Genomic DNA, 17,605 nt, shown 5'->3' with positions numbered 1-17,605 from the left:
TGTTTGAAATTCGACTGAGGGACCTTACAGATAAAGTATGTGTGTGTGGTACAGAGATGAGGTAGTCATTCAAAAATAATTTTAAACAGTGTTAATGCACACAGAGTGAGTCCGTGCAACTTTTTATGTGACTTGTTAAGCACATTTTTACTCCTGAACTTAAGTAGGCTTGCCATAACAAAGGGGTTGAATACTTTTTTGACTAAAGGCATTTCATATTTTCATTTTTAATTCATTTGTAAACATTTCTAAAAACATAATTCCACTATGACATTATGGGGTATTGTGTGTAAGCCAGTGACCAAAAAAATCTAGATGTAATCCATTTCAAATTTAGGCTGTAACACGACAAAATGTGAAAAAAGTCAAGAGGTGTGAATACTTTTTGAATGCACTGTAGATTTGCTCACCTCCTGTGTCTTCTCTACTCTCTCCTCTTGCCTCTTTTATAAAAGGTCACAGTTAATCGAGGAGAATCGGCAAGGAGAGTAAACATGGATGGGAAAGCACTTGCTTGAAATGAGACGGTCCTTCTCCACTTGCACGTCATTAGGAAAATTACGTTTACAGGGGTGGATCCCAAAATAAATGTGTAAAGTAATCCAAACCAATGTTAGCTGTGCAAGACACTTCATAGATAAAACATATTGTTTTTAAACTTGTTTTTCTCCTCTGACAAAAAAGCTGATACAAAATACACCCCCTTTGAATTTGTATTTATTATGGATCCCCATTAGCTGCTGCCAAAGCAGCAGCTACTCTTCCTGGGGTCCAGCAAAATTAAGGCAGTTTATACAATTTTAAAAACATTACAATACATTCACAGATTTCACGACACACTGTGTGCCCTCGGGCCCCTACTCCACCACTACCACATATCTACAGTACTAAATCTATGTGTATGTATAGTGCGTATGGTATCGTGTGTGTGTGTGTGTGTGTGTGTATGCATGTGTCTGTGCCAATGTTTGTGTTGCTTCACAGTCCCCGCTGTTCCATAAGGTGTTTTTTTAATCTGTTTTTAAATCTAATTTCACTGCTGGCATGAGTTACTTGATGTGGAATAGAGTTCCATGTAGTCATGGCTCTATGTAGTACTGTGTGCCTCCCATTGTCTGTTCTGGACTTCGGGACTGTGAAGAGACCTCTTGTGGCTTGTCAATCTCTGAGATTGACATGCATATTATTAATATTAGCTCTCTGTGTACATTCAAGGGCCAGCCGTGCTGCCCTGTTCTGAGCCAATTGCAATTTTCCGAAGTCCTTTTTTGTGGCACTTGACCACACGACTGAACAGTAGTCGAGGTGTGACAAAACCAGGACCTGTAGGACCTGCCTTATTGATAGTGTTAAGAAGGCAGAGCATTGATTTATTATAGACAGACTTCTCCCCATCTTAGCTACTACTGCATCAATATGTTTTGATCATGACAGTTTACAATCTAGGGTTACTCCAAGCAGTTTAGTCATCTCAATTGCTCAATTTCCACATGATTTATTACACATTTTAGTTGAGGTTTAGGGTTTAGTGATGCATTTAGTTTTAGAAATATTTAGGGCTAACTCATTCCTTGCTACCCACTCTGGCTGTGGCAGATTTCAAAACACTTCCACGGTAGGATACACATAAGTATCAAAAGGGTTTTCTAGTTTAAGTAAAAGTAGTCCTCTCTCCTCTGTGACCCGGAAACCAATAAGTGGTCGAGGAGTGTGTCAATTCGTTAGTAGGCAAACGGAAGTGTCCTCCCCTCCTCGATAGCCACCTTTCATCGAGAATATTCATGGAGGAGTTTCCACTCTTCCACACCCTCTTTGAATCAGCTTTTGTTTTATCAGAAGAGAAAAACACGCACACGTTAAATGCATTAGGGTATGTTAATTGCTTAATTAACTCAGGAACCACACCTGTGTGGCGCACCTGCTTTTCAGTATTATTTGTATCCCTCATTTACTCTAGTGTTTCCTTTATTTGGGCAGTTACATACAAAGTGTTATAAGTTTACCTTTCCGTTAGTCAGCACCTCTGTATCTGAGTCAGCTTATGCTTTGTATTGTTCTGTCGAGAACAGAGTTGGGTCAACTCAAATTGAAGGCAGTCAATTTAGGAAGTGAACTGAATTTAAGAACTTCAATAGCTTCTTCTTTTCAGTTTATTGAGAAGTAATTGAAAATACATGTCATTTTTTCAATTATTGAATTATTGCGTTTACTTCCTGAATTGACTGCATTCAATTCAAATTGACCCCAACCCTGGTCGAGCCTTATGCGTCTGCTATGCTGCACTCCTTTGTGTTATAGATCAATGGCGTTAGTTAGCTCTGCTCTTCCCAGCATGGTGAAAGTGGAGCCCTGTGTGTGTGGACTGCTGGAGCTGCAGTGGTAGACTAGATTGTTGTTCCAACAGCTGATTCGATCCCTCTCTCCCCCTGAGCTAGCCGTCTCCCTGGCTATTTATGGCAGATTCCCCTCTATCAAAGCTCCTCTCTTCAGCCCATACATGGTTGCTCCTGTATGAAGTTACCACCACGCCGCTTTTGGCACACAGTCTTCCTCAGCACAGTCGTGGAAGCGCGCAAGGCCGACATCTCACTGCTTCTTAGTGTGAGACTGTCAGAGGCCTAATGTTAGTTGTTAGAATGGACATTTTGAAAATCCGGCAGGCAGACACAGCGGACCGGTTGATGGATTGCTGGACTAGTTTAGAGTAGAATCGAAGGAAGTTAGAATTGAGAACTTTTGGAATAGTTTTAAGAAGAACCACCTGTGGACTATTACTTGTTTTTTACCACCCCTGTTTATTTTCTGTCTCCCCTCTCGTCCTCTTTCACTCCCTCCCTAACCCCATTCCCTGCCCACCTCTCCTTACCCCTCTCGTCTTTTCTCTGCTGTATCTACTTCTTGGACTGATTTATTTGGCCCAGCTTTTTCCAGAGCGGTCTGGAATGCACTGTTCTATATTTGTCTGCTGCTGAAGCTATCTTCTCCATCGTGGATGAGGCTGAATCCTGGTGCTCCTTCGGGAAGGTGTGGACCCTAACCCAAACCCTGTGACACCTGCACCACCTCCAGCCTCCTCACCACTGATACGACTACTGGCCTCCCAGGACTAATAAGAATATTTTCCTTCCTTGGCTTCAAAACCCTGAATTTGTTTGTTTTTTCAGGACAGGTGGACTTCACTATTGTGGTGTTGCGCCACCATATCAATCACCTGCTGAGAGTTTGAATGTAGTTGGAACCAAGGAAAAGTAAGTGAATTTACTTCCTTCCTGTTATTGTTTACTTAAGACTTGCTAGTCTGTTACTTTATGGTATTCATCTTTCAATGTTGATGTGAATATGTATGATTGTAGATATGTATTGAGTCATTCATAGGACCTACGCAATCAAATTTCAATCAAATAGTAAAGTAGTATCTTGTCGTTTTTAAGTGCTCTCCCATTTAGCCTGGGGTTAAGATAAAAGGGAACACTACTGTCTACTGCAGACCGCAGATCACACCACCATAAACCCCAAACCCACTGTATGGGGAGTCGTGCCATGCCTCAGTCATGCCTTACCCCAGAAGGCATCAAAATAGATTTTATGTAGGCTAAAATGTCATCAGTCATCTCCTGAATCTCTGGGTTATAGTCTCAATATATCCCCTGACTAGTCTAGATGTACAGCCTGGGGTGTGTTGTAAATCTCAGACAGAAACAGGATTTGCTGTAAATCTATCTGTTGCTGTCGTGTACTAGTAGGGATCTGCATCTTTCCCTTTCAAGGTGATTCGATATATGGGCTCCAATATGATACAGGAATGATGTGTCATAGTTTGAAACAATTCGGTGCGATTCGGTTTTATTAGAGAACAAATCGATTTGGTTTGATGCGACACGATTCAATGCACTAACTAACATTTGTTGCATAAACATATTCATTTTTCAATCTGATGGCGCTCATGAGCTGGCGCGTGTGTGTGTAAATGATGTATGTCTATGGTGTATGTACTATGTGTGTGTGTAAATTATGTATGTCTATGGCGCATACTATTTAGGCACCTGATTTGAGTAATAAAGGAGACTAGGCATCTACCACCCCACTATCACTATCTGATTAAGGGGGCGATGTAGCATATGTTTTGCCCCCCCCCCCACGTTGGTTCTGAAATCACCATCATCACCCGCTAATGAATTTGTTATTTTTGCAGATTAAGTGCTTGAGCTAGTAATGTATCAATGTTTACCATTTATAAATTAGATATGACGTAAACAATGACTATATAGCACAACTTTGGATTTCACCCCATCTCAAAATCAAATGGTTTTGACCATAAACCCCATTCAGCAGGTATAGCCAGAAGAGACTTCTGTCTGATAACCCTAAAACACAATTTTCAACAGCACATAGATAACAATAACCTAGCAAATCACATAGGTTGTCACTCAACTAATAAAGCCTAATATCACGAAAGCCATTTTAGCATTTGAATGCTGAAGGTGCCGCGTAGATGTGCAAGATCAGTAACGTAGGATTTCCACTAATTCCGAATTTTGTCTCTGCTTTCTAAAGTCATTTTCAGCAAATGAACGAGGTAGAATTAAAATGCTCCCCAAGCCACATTATTTTCCTTTTTTTATATTTTTAATTCACCTACAAGTTGCCAGCTCCTTATTTTCATGTACAGTACTATACCTAGAATACAAGGGTTGGATTTGCACTAAACAATTTAATGTCAGAAAAACAATGTTGAAAATGTGCCTTATGGTTAGCCTCATATAACATGATCTAATAGTATCATTTTAAATTGAGAACATACACAAGCAGTCAAAAGTTTGCACACACCTAATCATTTCAGGGTTTTTCTTTATTTTTAATATTTTCTACATTGTAGAATACTAGTGAAGACATATGGAATCATGTAGTAACCAAAAAAGTAACTCAAACACATCAAAATATATTTGAGAATCTTCAAAGTAGCCTCCATTTGCCTCGATGACAGCTTTGCACACTCTTGGCATTCTCTCTACCAGCTTCATGAGCTAGTCAATTCATTTAAATTAACAGGTGTGCCTTGTTAAAAGTTAATCTGTTGAAGTTATGTCCTTCTTATTGCATTTGAGCCAATCAGTTGTGTTGTGAAAAGGAAGGGGTGCTATACAGAAGATAGCCGTATTTGGTAAAAAAACAAGTTCATATTATGGCAATAACAGCTCAAATAAGCAAAGAGAAACGACAGTCCACCATTACTTTAAGACATGAAGGTCAGTCAATCTGGGAAAATTTCAAGAACTTTGAAAGTTTCTTCAAGTACAGTAGTAAAAACCATCAAGCGATGTGATGATACTGGCTCCCATGAGGACCGCCACAGGAGTTACCTCTGCTGCAGAGGATAAGTTCATTCGAGTTACCAGCCTCAGAAATTGAAACCCAAATAAATGCTTCAGAGTTCAAGGAACAGACACATCTCAACATCAACTGTTCAGAGGAGACTGTGTGAATCAGGCCTTCATGGTCGATTTGCTGCAAAGAAACCACCACTAAAGGACACCAATAAAAAGAAGAGACTTGCTTGGGCCAAGAAACCTGACCAATGGACATTAGACTGGTGAAAATCTGTCCTTTGGTCTGATGAGACCAAATTTGAGATTTTTGGTTCCAATGTCTTTGTGAGACGCAGAGTAGGTCAACGGATGATCTCTGCGGCTGTGGTTCCCACCGCGAAGCATGGAGGAGGGGATGTTATGGTGTGGGGGTGCTTTGCTGGTGATTTATTTAGAATTCAAGGCACTCTTAACCAGCATGGCTACCACAGCATTCTGCAGCGATACACCATCCCATCTGGTTTGCGCTTAGTGGGACTGTTATTTGTTTTTCAAAAGTACAATGACCCAACTTACCTCCAGGCTGTGTAAGGGCTATTGGACCAAGAAGAAGCGTGATGAAGTTCTGCATCAGATGACCGCAGAGTGAAGGAAAAGCAGCCAACAAGTGCTCAGCATATGTGGAAACTCCTTCAAGACTGTTGGAAAAGCATTCCAGGTGAAGCTGGTTGAGAGAATGCCAAAAGTGTGAAAAGCTGTAATCAAAGCAAAGGGTGGCTACTTTTAAGAATCTCAAATATAAATATATTTGGATTTGTTTAACACTTTTTTGCTTACAACATGATTCCATATGTGTTATTTCATAGTTGTGATGTCTTCACTATTATTCTACAATGTAGAAAATAGTAAAAATAAAGAAACCCTGGAATGAGTATTTGTGACCAAATTTTTGACTGGTACTGTATATGACAGTTATGCCATCATACTGTAGGCCTATGGCTGCATTGGGGATGCCTGCCATTATGACAAGCTGCAAAATGTGTTCACGTGGTTGATATCCTGAAACAGTGACAATCAAATAAAACCGATTGGAGAGCTCACAACTGGACAAAAAGCTGATGTTAATTTGAGAAAGCAACATAGAAACACAGATAAATTAGAGACAGATCCCATTCACACATTTTTATTGCCGAACTGTGATCTGTGATGAATGAACATTGACACTAGTTCATCTTGAAAAACGTTTTGAAGTTAACAGTTAACACAACTTTAAACACTTCCACTTCAATGAATCAACATTGAATTAATCAGCATATAATTTCAAAATGTACAAATAATATAACTTGTTTGTGATTGTAAGACATCTTAGTAAGTAGGCTATTATTACTAAAGCATACTTTCGGGTGAACAAAAAAGTCCATACCAGAGGTGGCCAACTTGCTCCAATCCCTGATCTACTGTATGAGCAGACTTCTATTCACAGCCCAGCAATAATACACATTATTATCAACTTAAGTGTTACAAGTTGAATCAGGTGTGTTAGTGCTGGGCGGGAACAGAAGCCTGCACACCCAGCATACCTCTAGGAGAAGGATTGGTCTGCTACAGTTTTAATATACATTTTGTAGCCTATATTGTTTGTGGCTTTTTCACTGTATTGTTGTATACAACATTTGCTAACATAAGTACACATACAACCCGTGGCATACAAGGATGTGCCAGCAGTCTCTTGAGACATTCACTGAGACCTCTTCATCTGCAGACAGGCTTTCACAGCTTTCCATATCTGAGGACAGACATCACAAAGAAACAGACTTCATTATATTACAATTAGACAGACCTGACTATTATCTTTCTGTCTGTCTTCATAGTTTTCCTCTCTAGGTATCAAACTGGAGAATATTTTCAAAATGTCATCCCACAACCTGCCCTATCTATCTAGTACACATACTCCCTTTTCAGACAGCTGGAGCAGAAGAACATTGCTGTTATCTACAAATGCATATGGGGCGTGAGTTTTTAATCTACAATCTTAAAAAAGGCCTACATCAAGATAAGTTAACTAGCTGATGATATTTCACTGAGCTATAGTATGTAACGTTGGCTAGTTAGCTAACAAGCAGCTCATTATCCTACACACAGTGGCCTGCTGTAGCTAACTAGCTAGCTAATAATACATTATTTTTAAAACATTTTCAAAATGTATTTACTTACTTACTTGAATAGGTTCACGCCTATGCCCACGAAGCGGCCAATCTTTTGGAGCGAAGAGAAGGAGGCATCACTATTGGTCGAAACTTACAGTAACAGGCCGCATACCTCGCATTTCATTTTAAATTTTTTAATTTCACCTTTATTTAACCAGGTAGGCCAGTTGACAACAAGCTCTCATTTACAACTGTGACCTGGCCAAGATAAAGCAAAGCAGTGCGACAAAAAACAACAACACAGAGTTACACATAAACAAAAGTACAGTCAATAACACAATATAAAAATCTATGTACAGTGTGTGCAAATGTAGAAGAGTAGGTAGGTAAGGCAAAAAATATGCCATAGACGCGAGATAATTACAATTTAGCATTAACACTGGAGTGATAGATGTGCATAAGATGAATGTACAAGTAGAAATACTGGGGTGCAAAGGAGAAAAAAATAAATAACAATATGTGGATGAGGTAGTTGGCTGGGCTATTTACAGATGGGCTGTGTACAGGTGCAATGATCGGTAAGCTGCTCTATCAGCTGATGCTTAAAGTTAGGGAGGGAGAAAAAAGACTCCAGCTTCAGTGATTTGTGCAATTTGTTCCAGTCATTGGCAGCAGAGAACTGGAAGGAAAGGCGTCCAAAGCAGGAGTTGGCTTTGGGGATGACCAGTGAAATATACCTAATGGAGCGCGTGCTACGGGTGGGTGTTGCTATGGTGACCAGTGAGCTGAGGTAAGGCGGGGCTTTACCTAGCATAGACTTATAGATGACCTGGAGCCAGTTGGTTTGGCGACGAATATGAAGCGAGGGCCAGCCAACGAGAGCATACAGGTCGCAGTGGTGGGTAGTATATGGGGCTTTGGTGACAAAACGGATGGCACTGTGATAGACTACATCCAATTTGCTGAGTATAGTGTTGGGGCTATTTTGTAAATGACATCGCTGAAGTTGAGGATCGGTAGGATAGTCAGTTTTATGAGGGTATGTTTGGCAGCATGAGTGAAGGATGCTTTGGTGTGGAATAGGAAGTCGATTCTAGATTTAATTTTGGATTGGAGATGCTTAATGTGAGTCTGGAAGGAGAGTTTACAGTCTAACCAGACACCTAGGTATTTATAGTTGTCCACATATTCTAAGTCAGAACCGTCCAGAGTAGTGATGCTAGTCAGACGGGCGGGCACAGGCAGCGATCGGTTGAAGAGCATGCATTTAGTTTTATTTGCATTTAAGAGCAGTTGGAGGCCACGGAAGGAGTGTTGTATGGCATTGAAGCTCGTCTGGAAGTTTGTTAACACAGTATCCAAAGAAGGGCCAGAAGGATACAGAATGGTGTCATCTGTGTAGAGGTGGATCAGAGAATCACCAGCAGCAAGAGCGACATCATTGATGTATACAGAGAAAAGAGTCAGCCCGAGAATTGAACCCTGTGGCACCCCCATAGAGACTGCCAGAGGTCTGGACAACAGGCCCTCCGATTTGACACACTGAACTCGCATTGTCAGCTAGCGAAACTGGACAGTTTGACTAGGCTACCGATATTCCCTAGGTTTGTTCGCCATGCAAAATTACTTCAAATCAAATTGTATTGGTCACGTACACATATGGTACAGTATTTTTCAGATGTTATTGTAGGTGCAGCAAAGTGCTCATGTTTCTAGCTCCAACAGTGCAGTAATACCTGACTCTACAATACAATAAAACACAAATCCCCCAAATAAAAAGAAAGAAATGAAGAAATATCAGAATCAGCTATGTCAGAGTCTGGACTATAAATAGAGCCTACATAAACTGAGTGTACAAAAAATGAGGAACACCTGACTAATTCAGTTTCTTGACACACACAGGAAACTGTTAAGTGTAAAATAACGAGCAGCGTTGCAGTTCTTGACACAAACCGGTGTGGCTGGCACCATCTCCCATGCCCCGTTCAAATCTTTTGTCTCGCCCATTCACCCTCTGAACGGTACACATACACAATTAATGTCTCAATTGTCAAAAATCCTTCTTTAAGTAGTTGACACTCCAGATTCTAACTGCTTTGGAAACAGACAGTAGATATTTCCAAAGCAGTATAGTGGTAAAGCATTTCAGTAAATACAGTACAATTCTTTTAATTGAACCTTTATTTAATTAGGCAAGTCAGTTAAGAACAAATTCTTATTTACAATGACGGCCTACCAGGGAACAGTGCCTTGTTCAGGAGCAGAATGACAGATTTGTACCTTGTCAGCTCGGCGATTCAACCCAGCAACCTTTCGGTTACTAGGCCAACACTCCAACCACTAGGCTAATTGTTTTGCTGACGGAGTAGAGATATTCTGCACATTTCTGCCAATTTCTATTATCTTTTGAAGGACAAATAACAATTAAGTTTATTCTGTCTTTTTGTTTCATTTTCTAAATTTGTAAAATAGGAGGTTTTCATTTCTGTAAAATTTTGATTGATTTCCCTTTGTGTTTGGACAATAGGGTTGTTTAGTGTTTTTAACAGCTGACATAAGGGACTCTTTTCAACGTTCAGCTCTTGGGTTTCCAGTGCTTTGAATTGTAAAGATGTTTTGGGGCTTAATTTCAAATGGTGCCAAAATTTAAGTATCCTTTTTTAGATATTTACAATAAAGGGAATATTCCGAGTTCCACTCTGCATGTATTATTTGGTACTTTATTCTGGATATTTAGGATATATCTGCAGAATACTGTATGTAGATTTTCTATTGGGTTTTGCTCCAAATGCTTACATACAGTGCAATTGGTAAAATTTGCACCAGATTTGGATAGGAATATCGATTTTTGAGAAGAAAAAAAATGGAGTAAAATACTTTGCTTTGCAGGCTTTTTCTTTTAGTGCATTCACTGCCAGACCAAATCCACCAGAGATTTTTTGGTCGCCGGTAGTTGGGCATGTTCAACCATGGTATTTCCTAATTTGAAGGAGTGTGTGGTGCTCTGATTCCTAGCCTTTTTCTGGAAAATCACGACTTCGGTTTTGTTGATTTTGATTGCCCAGTTGATGCTGTATTCCTAAAGAATGTTCAGTTGTAACTATAGATCTTGCTCTGTTGGTGACAGTAGGACAAGGTAATCTGCGTAGAGCAGGAATCTGACCTCCTCAACTTTGAGGATGAGTCCAGAGGCTGCAGATCGGTCCAACAACACTGCTAGTTTGTTGATGTAGATTTTGAACGGTGTTGGACTTAAAATGCACCCTTGTCTCACCCCCGGCCCTTGTGCAAAAAAACTCTGTTATTTTATTGTTCAGTTTAATACTACATGTGTTGTTCAAGTAAATAGATTTTATGATGTCGTACTTTAACGCAACGCTGCTTTGGAGGGTTCTGTAATATAATGTCATGTGGAATCAAAAGCATTCTTAAAATCAACAAAACATGTAAATACTTTTGCTTTGCTTTTCTGATGAGCATGCTGGTTTATTAGTGTGTGTGGTTCTGTGTTTGGGTACAAAGCCAATTCGTTTTTTTGCTTATTTTATTGAATATTTTGCACCAGAGTTGGATAGAAATATATATTTTTGAGAATTTTCTTTTTATGGAGTAAAATGCTTTGCTTTGTGCCCCTTTTATTTTAGTGCGTTCACTGCCAGACCAAATACACCAGAGACACTGATTTTTAGTCCCAAGTAGTTGTACCATTGGGCATGTTTTTAAAATGTATTTTTTATTTAACTAGGCAAGTCAGTTAAGAACAAATTCTTATTTACAATGATGGCCTACCCCGGCCAAACCCAGACGACACTGGGCCAATTGTGTGCCACCCTATGGGACTCCCAATTATGGCCAGTTGTGATACAGCCTGGAATCAAACCAGGGTCTGTAGTGATGCCTCTAGCACTGAGATGCAGTGCCTTAGACCACTGCGCCACTCGGGAGGCCTAAATGTTCAACCATGGTATTTATTAATGTTTTGTACACTCTGTGTATATTGAATATAATAGTGTATATACTGGTGTATATAGACAGTACAGACAGTATATTATTATTAAAAGATATGTACAGCAGTAGTTCTATAGGATGAGCCTTGAAAATAATACAGTATATACATATGAAGTGGGTAAAACAGTATGTAAACAATTTTAAAGTGACCAGTGTTCTATGACTATGTACATAGGGCAGCAGTCTCTAAGGTGCAGGGTAGTTAGTTGGCTAGTAACAGTGACGAAACTTCAGTGCATGGTATTGGGCGGAGGCTAGTAACACCTCTGCCACGCTTGTAGATCAATGACTGTCAACACAGTTAAATGGACTAATCAGTTGTCACAAAATATTAGGTATTTTTGGAAAGTAGTAATAAAGTCATATGAGCAACAACCAAATATCGTGAATTTGAGATTCGTAACGCTTGAATTTTCTGACCGACGCTTGCTACATTTGGATCGGTTTGGGGTCCGTGGAACGACGCAGTAGTATCTTTAACATTTGAATCGGGGACCGAATCGTATCGGTTAAATGGTCACATCCCTACGTTTTAGTTAGTTTGTCTGGAAGTAGTCCGTGGGTATTTTTACTCTCTTTTGGACGTGTGTGTGTGTCCCATTTTTTTGCTTTCCTCCCAGAAAACACTATTGGTTTTGATTTCAGCTGACTTGAATAAGGCTGATAGGAATGTGTTTGACCAGTTTGTTGTTCCTGTCTGTGTGTGTTTCAATGCTGACCAGTGGATCCAGCCTTCAGTTTCCCATGTTGTTTTTGTTATAGTGTGTGTGTGTGTGTGTGTGTGTGTGTGTGTGTGTGTGTGTGTGTGTGTGTGTGTGTGTGTGTGTGTGTGTGTGTGTGTGTGTGTGTGTGTGTGTGTGTGTGTGTGTGTGTGTGTGTGTGTGTGTGTAAGGGAGGGCCTGCTGGAAGAACTAAGTCTGGATATTGCAGCTGTTTAGTGTCCCTTTCTCACACCTGTCACCTCCATCACAATAAACAGACAGGTTTACTGCTACTTCTTCATTAAACTCTCTCCCTCTGTACGAAATACACAGTCCCACATGCAAGCACACACACACACACAAAATATAGATTATTGGGACACTCCCCCCCCCCTCCCCACAGTGTGTGATCACTGAACATATTTCAGGCTTTGAAGTTTGACCCTGTGCAGTTAAACTGATTACTGTGGTCAGGTACTATGCTTCCGTACATCAGATGTGCTTTACACCCGTACTCTTCACTACAAGGGCATCCTGAGTTCATGATTTGCTAAAGCTCATATCTGTGTTACCAACACAGATGCATATTTATCTAAAATTGATACTAGGTCATAAACAGTGGGTAACATTTGGGGGAAATACTTCACATAGCCTAGGCCCTACACTACATTGAACTCTGTAAAACCAACACCATGGTACAACCATCAATTGATCTGATGTTCAGTGTGTGTGTGTGTGTGTGTGTGTGTGTGTGTGTGTGTGTGTGTGTGTGTGTGTGTGTGTGTGTGTGTGTGTGTGTGTGTGTGTGTGTGTGTGTGTGTGTGTGTGTGTGTGTCTGAGATATTTTGTTGTACTGATTACTTGTTCAGCAGCACACGGCAACCGTAAGTAAGCATTTCACGGTGAGGTCTACCCCTGTTGTATTCGGCGCGTGTGACGTAACATTTTGATTTGATTTGAACCACCCACAGGATGACGAGGCGTGGTAAATGTGGTCTACAGACATGCCGTGGTTTCTTGATATAGAGCATCCTGTACGCCTATAGTAGCAGAATGTTCTTTGGGCCTCAGATGGACCTAGTGTGTGAGGAATCTCTTCTCCCACAATCCCAGTCAACAAGATACTGTCCCACATGGCACGCTATTCCCTGTACTGCACTACTTCTGACCAGAGCGCTACGGGCAACCCAAGACTCTCCTTAAAGCTTATCTTTTTAAGTAGCTACCTTACCTGTACCGACCCCTCCCCCCCGGTGCAGCCGCAGAAGTAGCAGTCGCATGGATTAAGGCCCAACCCTACCCTGCCCTATCCCGCTGTCTCTCCATCCTGCCTTTATTAGGAGACAGTGGCAGCCAGGCAGGCTGTGTGTTTAGGTTAGCAATGTGCTGCTCTGAGCTGAGCCAGGGCCAGGGCCGCTCCACACAGCCAGCCAGAGCCAGATAAGAGGCCCATCCTGCTCCTTCAGAACGTTTACTCTGGCTTCCACATGAGAGCCACGTTCCCGCGTTCATTCCTGGCTTGTGTCATTGGAGCTGACATTTTCGGGGCGTCGGTGCAGAATTCTCCCTGGTCTTATATGGGTATCGATGAGCGGAGGATTGAGTTGAAGAGGTGGAGAGACGCACTGAGTTCTGTGGAACATCAACAGAGAGGACAGACTTTCGGAGCAGAGGGGGGGTGATGTGTTCAGGGAAGCTCCTGTCCTTAAAATGTGTTTAGTCATGACGGATGATGCAGCATTGTGACACAGACACACACACACGCACGCACGCACGCACGCACACACACACACACACACACACACACACACACACACACACACACACACACACACACACACACACACACACACACACACACACACACACACACACACACACACACACACACACACACACACACACACACACACACACACACACACACACACACACACACACACACCCACACACAGTGCAATTATATAATCTGACTAAGTCAATTTAGGTTTACTGACCATATCTGTCCTGGTCCAAGTATTGCACTACTATACAAAGATGAATAAATACTGCCTTTGAGGCCAACTCGTAGAGACAGGATGTAAACCATACACACACGGCTGATCTGCTGACGGCTGTCTTAGTAGCCTAACATAAACACATTTCCATTTCACATTTTTTCTCATGTAGCAGATTCTCTCATCCAACATTGACTTACAATTAATGCATTCAACTTAAGATAGCTAGGAGGGGCAACATACATATCACATGCATAGAAAGTTGTCAGAGCTAGAAGGGGGGTGGTGGTGGGGGGGGGGGGGGGGTCGAGGTTAGAAGGAGGATTATTTAAGATCGTGTTTGAAGGTAGGGGCTTCAGATGTTTTTGGAAGATGGGCCAGGACTTTGCTGTCCTAGCTTCAACTGGTTCCACCATTCGGGGTGCCAGGACAGAAAAGAGCTTGGACTGGGCTGAGAGGGAGGGGTCGGAGGGCCACCTTATACAACACCCTCTAACTTTGATCATTAAACACTCAGACATTACCCATCCAAACCCTCTCCCTGGCTCTGTGGCTGAAAAGACACACTTTGAAGCCTTTTACTGCTGGGGTAGACTACCTTCCCCTGCCACAGCATGACCCTATTGCTCAGTGGCAGAGGCCACTTCACACCTTTGTGTTCGGGACCAGGTTGCCAGTGAACAGTTGGACATGGCTGCAGAGAGACAAGCAGTTAAAAAAACTCTGCAGGACTTCAACACACTCCACCACTGGACCCTTACTAGGATAAGCCTCCACCCTGGACTTCCAAACCGTGCGTTAGTGCGTCACTGACCTGACAACCACTATACACTATTCACTACCACTAGTTCCATCCTCTGTAAAGTCGTGTGTGTCTGTCTTGGGTGTGAAATAAAGTGTGAATTGTACCACTGTCTCCTGCTGGTCATTATCAGTCCTCTGACCGGGACTCTGGGACAGTTGTACCTATACTACACTGACACAGGTGAATGCCAAGAGTGTGCAAAGCTGTCAAGGCAAAGGTTGGCTACTTTGAAGAATCTCAAATCTCAAATAAATGTTTATATTTTTAACACTTTTTTGCTTACTACATGATTCCATATGTGTTCTTTCATAGTTTTGATGTCTTCACTATTATTCTACAATGTAGAAAATAGTAAAAATAAAGAAAAACCCTTGAATGAGTAGGTGTGTCCAAACGTTTGACTGCTACTATTCATGTACAACGTTTTGTATACATTATTATAATCATCTACTTCGTCACATATAAAATAAGAATTAAATCGAGCTTCGCTGACCAGCAGTGAACAGTGTTTTCCCCAAAAAATATCCTGACACGAGGGGGGCTCAAAAGCACGGTTAATGTGCACTGTCATTCTAGAATCAACCACTATTAACAGTGTCTACCACTAGGATCCAATTCTAAGTACATGACAGCTTTCTGACAAGTCAATAAGGCTCTTTGACTTTTTTTTGTTTTGCAATGTACAATAAACTTGTTGTATAGGCCTCCTTTATCTTTTTTTGTAAAAGCACATGTATATGTGTGAAACTGATTAGCAAAAACATGGGATTTTGTCATATATGCAAAAATGTTTTAAGTTTTATGTAATGTTAGTAGTTAGTAGCCTAGTCAAGATACACCATCATGCAATATTGGCACTCTACACTCGAGACAGACCAAGCGGAACAAACGTAAACCTTGAATTTGGAGGTTTAAAATTTCCTTCCAAGTTTACCTATTTTAAGAAAAGCAGTTGGTTGGGGAATATAAAGTCTAATATCTTTGATTGGCTGATGCAGAATTTGTTACAGGTAATAATCACTGTCAGCTGGTGAGGTTAGTATAGGACTAACTTGTGCCAGGTTATCTGATGGGACCAAATACAATGTAGCGTTCTTTCACGTACAACTAAACTCAGCAAAAAAAGAAACGTCCCTTTTTCAGGACCCTGTCTTTCAAAGATAATTAGTAAAAATCCAAATAACTTCACAGATCTTCATTGTAAAGGGTTTAAACACTGTTTCCCATGCTTGTTCAATGAACCATAAACAATTAATGAACATGGACCTGTGGAACGGTCGTTAAGACACTAACAGCTTACAGACGGTAGGTCACATTTATGAAAACTTAGGACACTAAAGAGGCATTTCTACTGACTCTAAAAAACACCAAAAGAAAGATGCCCAGGATCCCTGCTCATCTGCGTGAACGTGCCTTAGGCATGCTGCAAGGAGGCATGAGGACTGCAGCGGCAGGGTAGCCTAGTGGTTTGAGCGTTGGACTAATAACTGAAAGGTTGCAAGTTCAAATCCCTGAGCTGACAAGGTACACATATGTCGTTCTGCCCCTGAACAGGCAGTTAACCCACTGTTAGTCACATGTCTGTGGAACTTGATCAGTTTATGTCTCAGTTGTTGAATCCTGTCATGTTCATACAAATATTTACACATGTTAAGTTTGCTGAAAATAAACACAGTTGACAGAGAAAGGCCGTTTCTATTTTTTGCTGAGTTTATGTCGACGATTGTAATTGGCTGATGAGCATTTTGAGACGGAAGTTCAGGTGAAACGTATACTTTTTCTAATGTTCGTAAGCATGGACCTGCAGTGTTCACACGTCAGCCTGTCCTTCACGTGTGCCCTTGTTCATTTTGTGAGAGGAAACATCGTAGCCTGTGCTGGAGGTTACATTAAGTGATTTATTTTGAAGAACAAGCCCCCGTGTGCTGTGTGGACTGGGGTCTGTTTTGGATTGTACGTTTGTGTGATGGGTGTTGTGGCATTTCGGGCAAAGAGACAGCCAGATGTGCCTGGGGAGGGGAGGTGGTGGGAGATGGGGTGGGGGGGGTCTACGGGGTGGGTGGGGGGGGACTCACAGGGATCATGTTTGTTGCCGTGATGGCTGCCAGGAAGGTGGGTGAGGAGAGGAAGGAGAGGGAAAGCGAGCACACACACACACACACATACACACACACACACACACACACACACTGGTGGTAAACACTGGGTGACCTCTCTCTCCCTCCATCAGGCAGCCACTCAGCTAACATGTTGCCTTATTAGGGTTGACTACTTGGAGTGGAGGGCGGCAGGTGGACCCGGGAGGGGCAAGGGTGAGGCAGAGTTAAACATGTAAACATTGCCATCTAAGCCCACGTGGTGCCATTCAAGAGAGACAAATCATGCATTTCCAATATCCAAAAAGACACTGACAGTGTTATGTTCGGTGTGTGTGTGTGTGTGTATGTGTGTATTGCTACACTTTGGTTCTATTTTCATGTTCACAGTGTAAAGCCTCAGTACAGTGTTGTTCTCTGCAGTGAGTCCAATCTCCATTCACTCTCAGTGGGTACCACAATAGGTTAGCTCTAATTTGTCAGGCATCAACCCTCTGGTATACTGTACATCTGCTAATTCAGGAACAAAGACTGCTTCTCAAATG

General features: G+C 41.5%; 1 protein-coding gene across 15 annotated transcripts in view; it reads left to right on the top strand.

The window, feature by feature from the left end:
• Positions 1–2,555: 2,555 nt before the first annotated feature.
• The window catches only part of LOC139559486 (supervillin-like), a 76,618-nt gene continuing 61,568 nt past the window's right edge, over positions 2,556–17,605 (top strand). For 5 of the 15 annotated variants that reach the window (XM_071375512.1, XM_071375518.1, XM_071375514.1 and 2 more), the window contains exon 1: positions 2,557–3,248. The gene's annotated coding sequence lies outside the window, so the exon portion shown is untranslated. Of the gene's footprint in view, positions 3,249–17,605 lie in introns of all 15 variants that reach the window. The other 10 variants (XR_011671778.1, XR_011671777.1, XM_071375516.1 and 7 more) reach the window with 4 other exon arrangements.

This window comes from Salvelinus alpinus, chromosome 30 (assembly GCF_045679555.1).
Source record: "Salvelinus alpinus chromosome 30, SLU_Salpinus.1, whole genome shotgun sequence".
Taxonomy (NCBI): Eukaryota; Metazoa; Chordata; class Actinopteri; order Salmoniformes; family Salmonidae; genus Salvelinus; species Salvelinus alpinus.
Note: the sequence above shows the minus strand (reverse complement) of the source record. Positions and strands in the feature narration are given on the sequence as shown.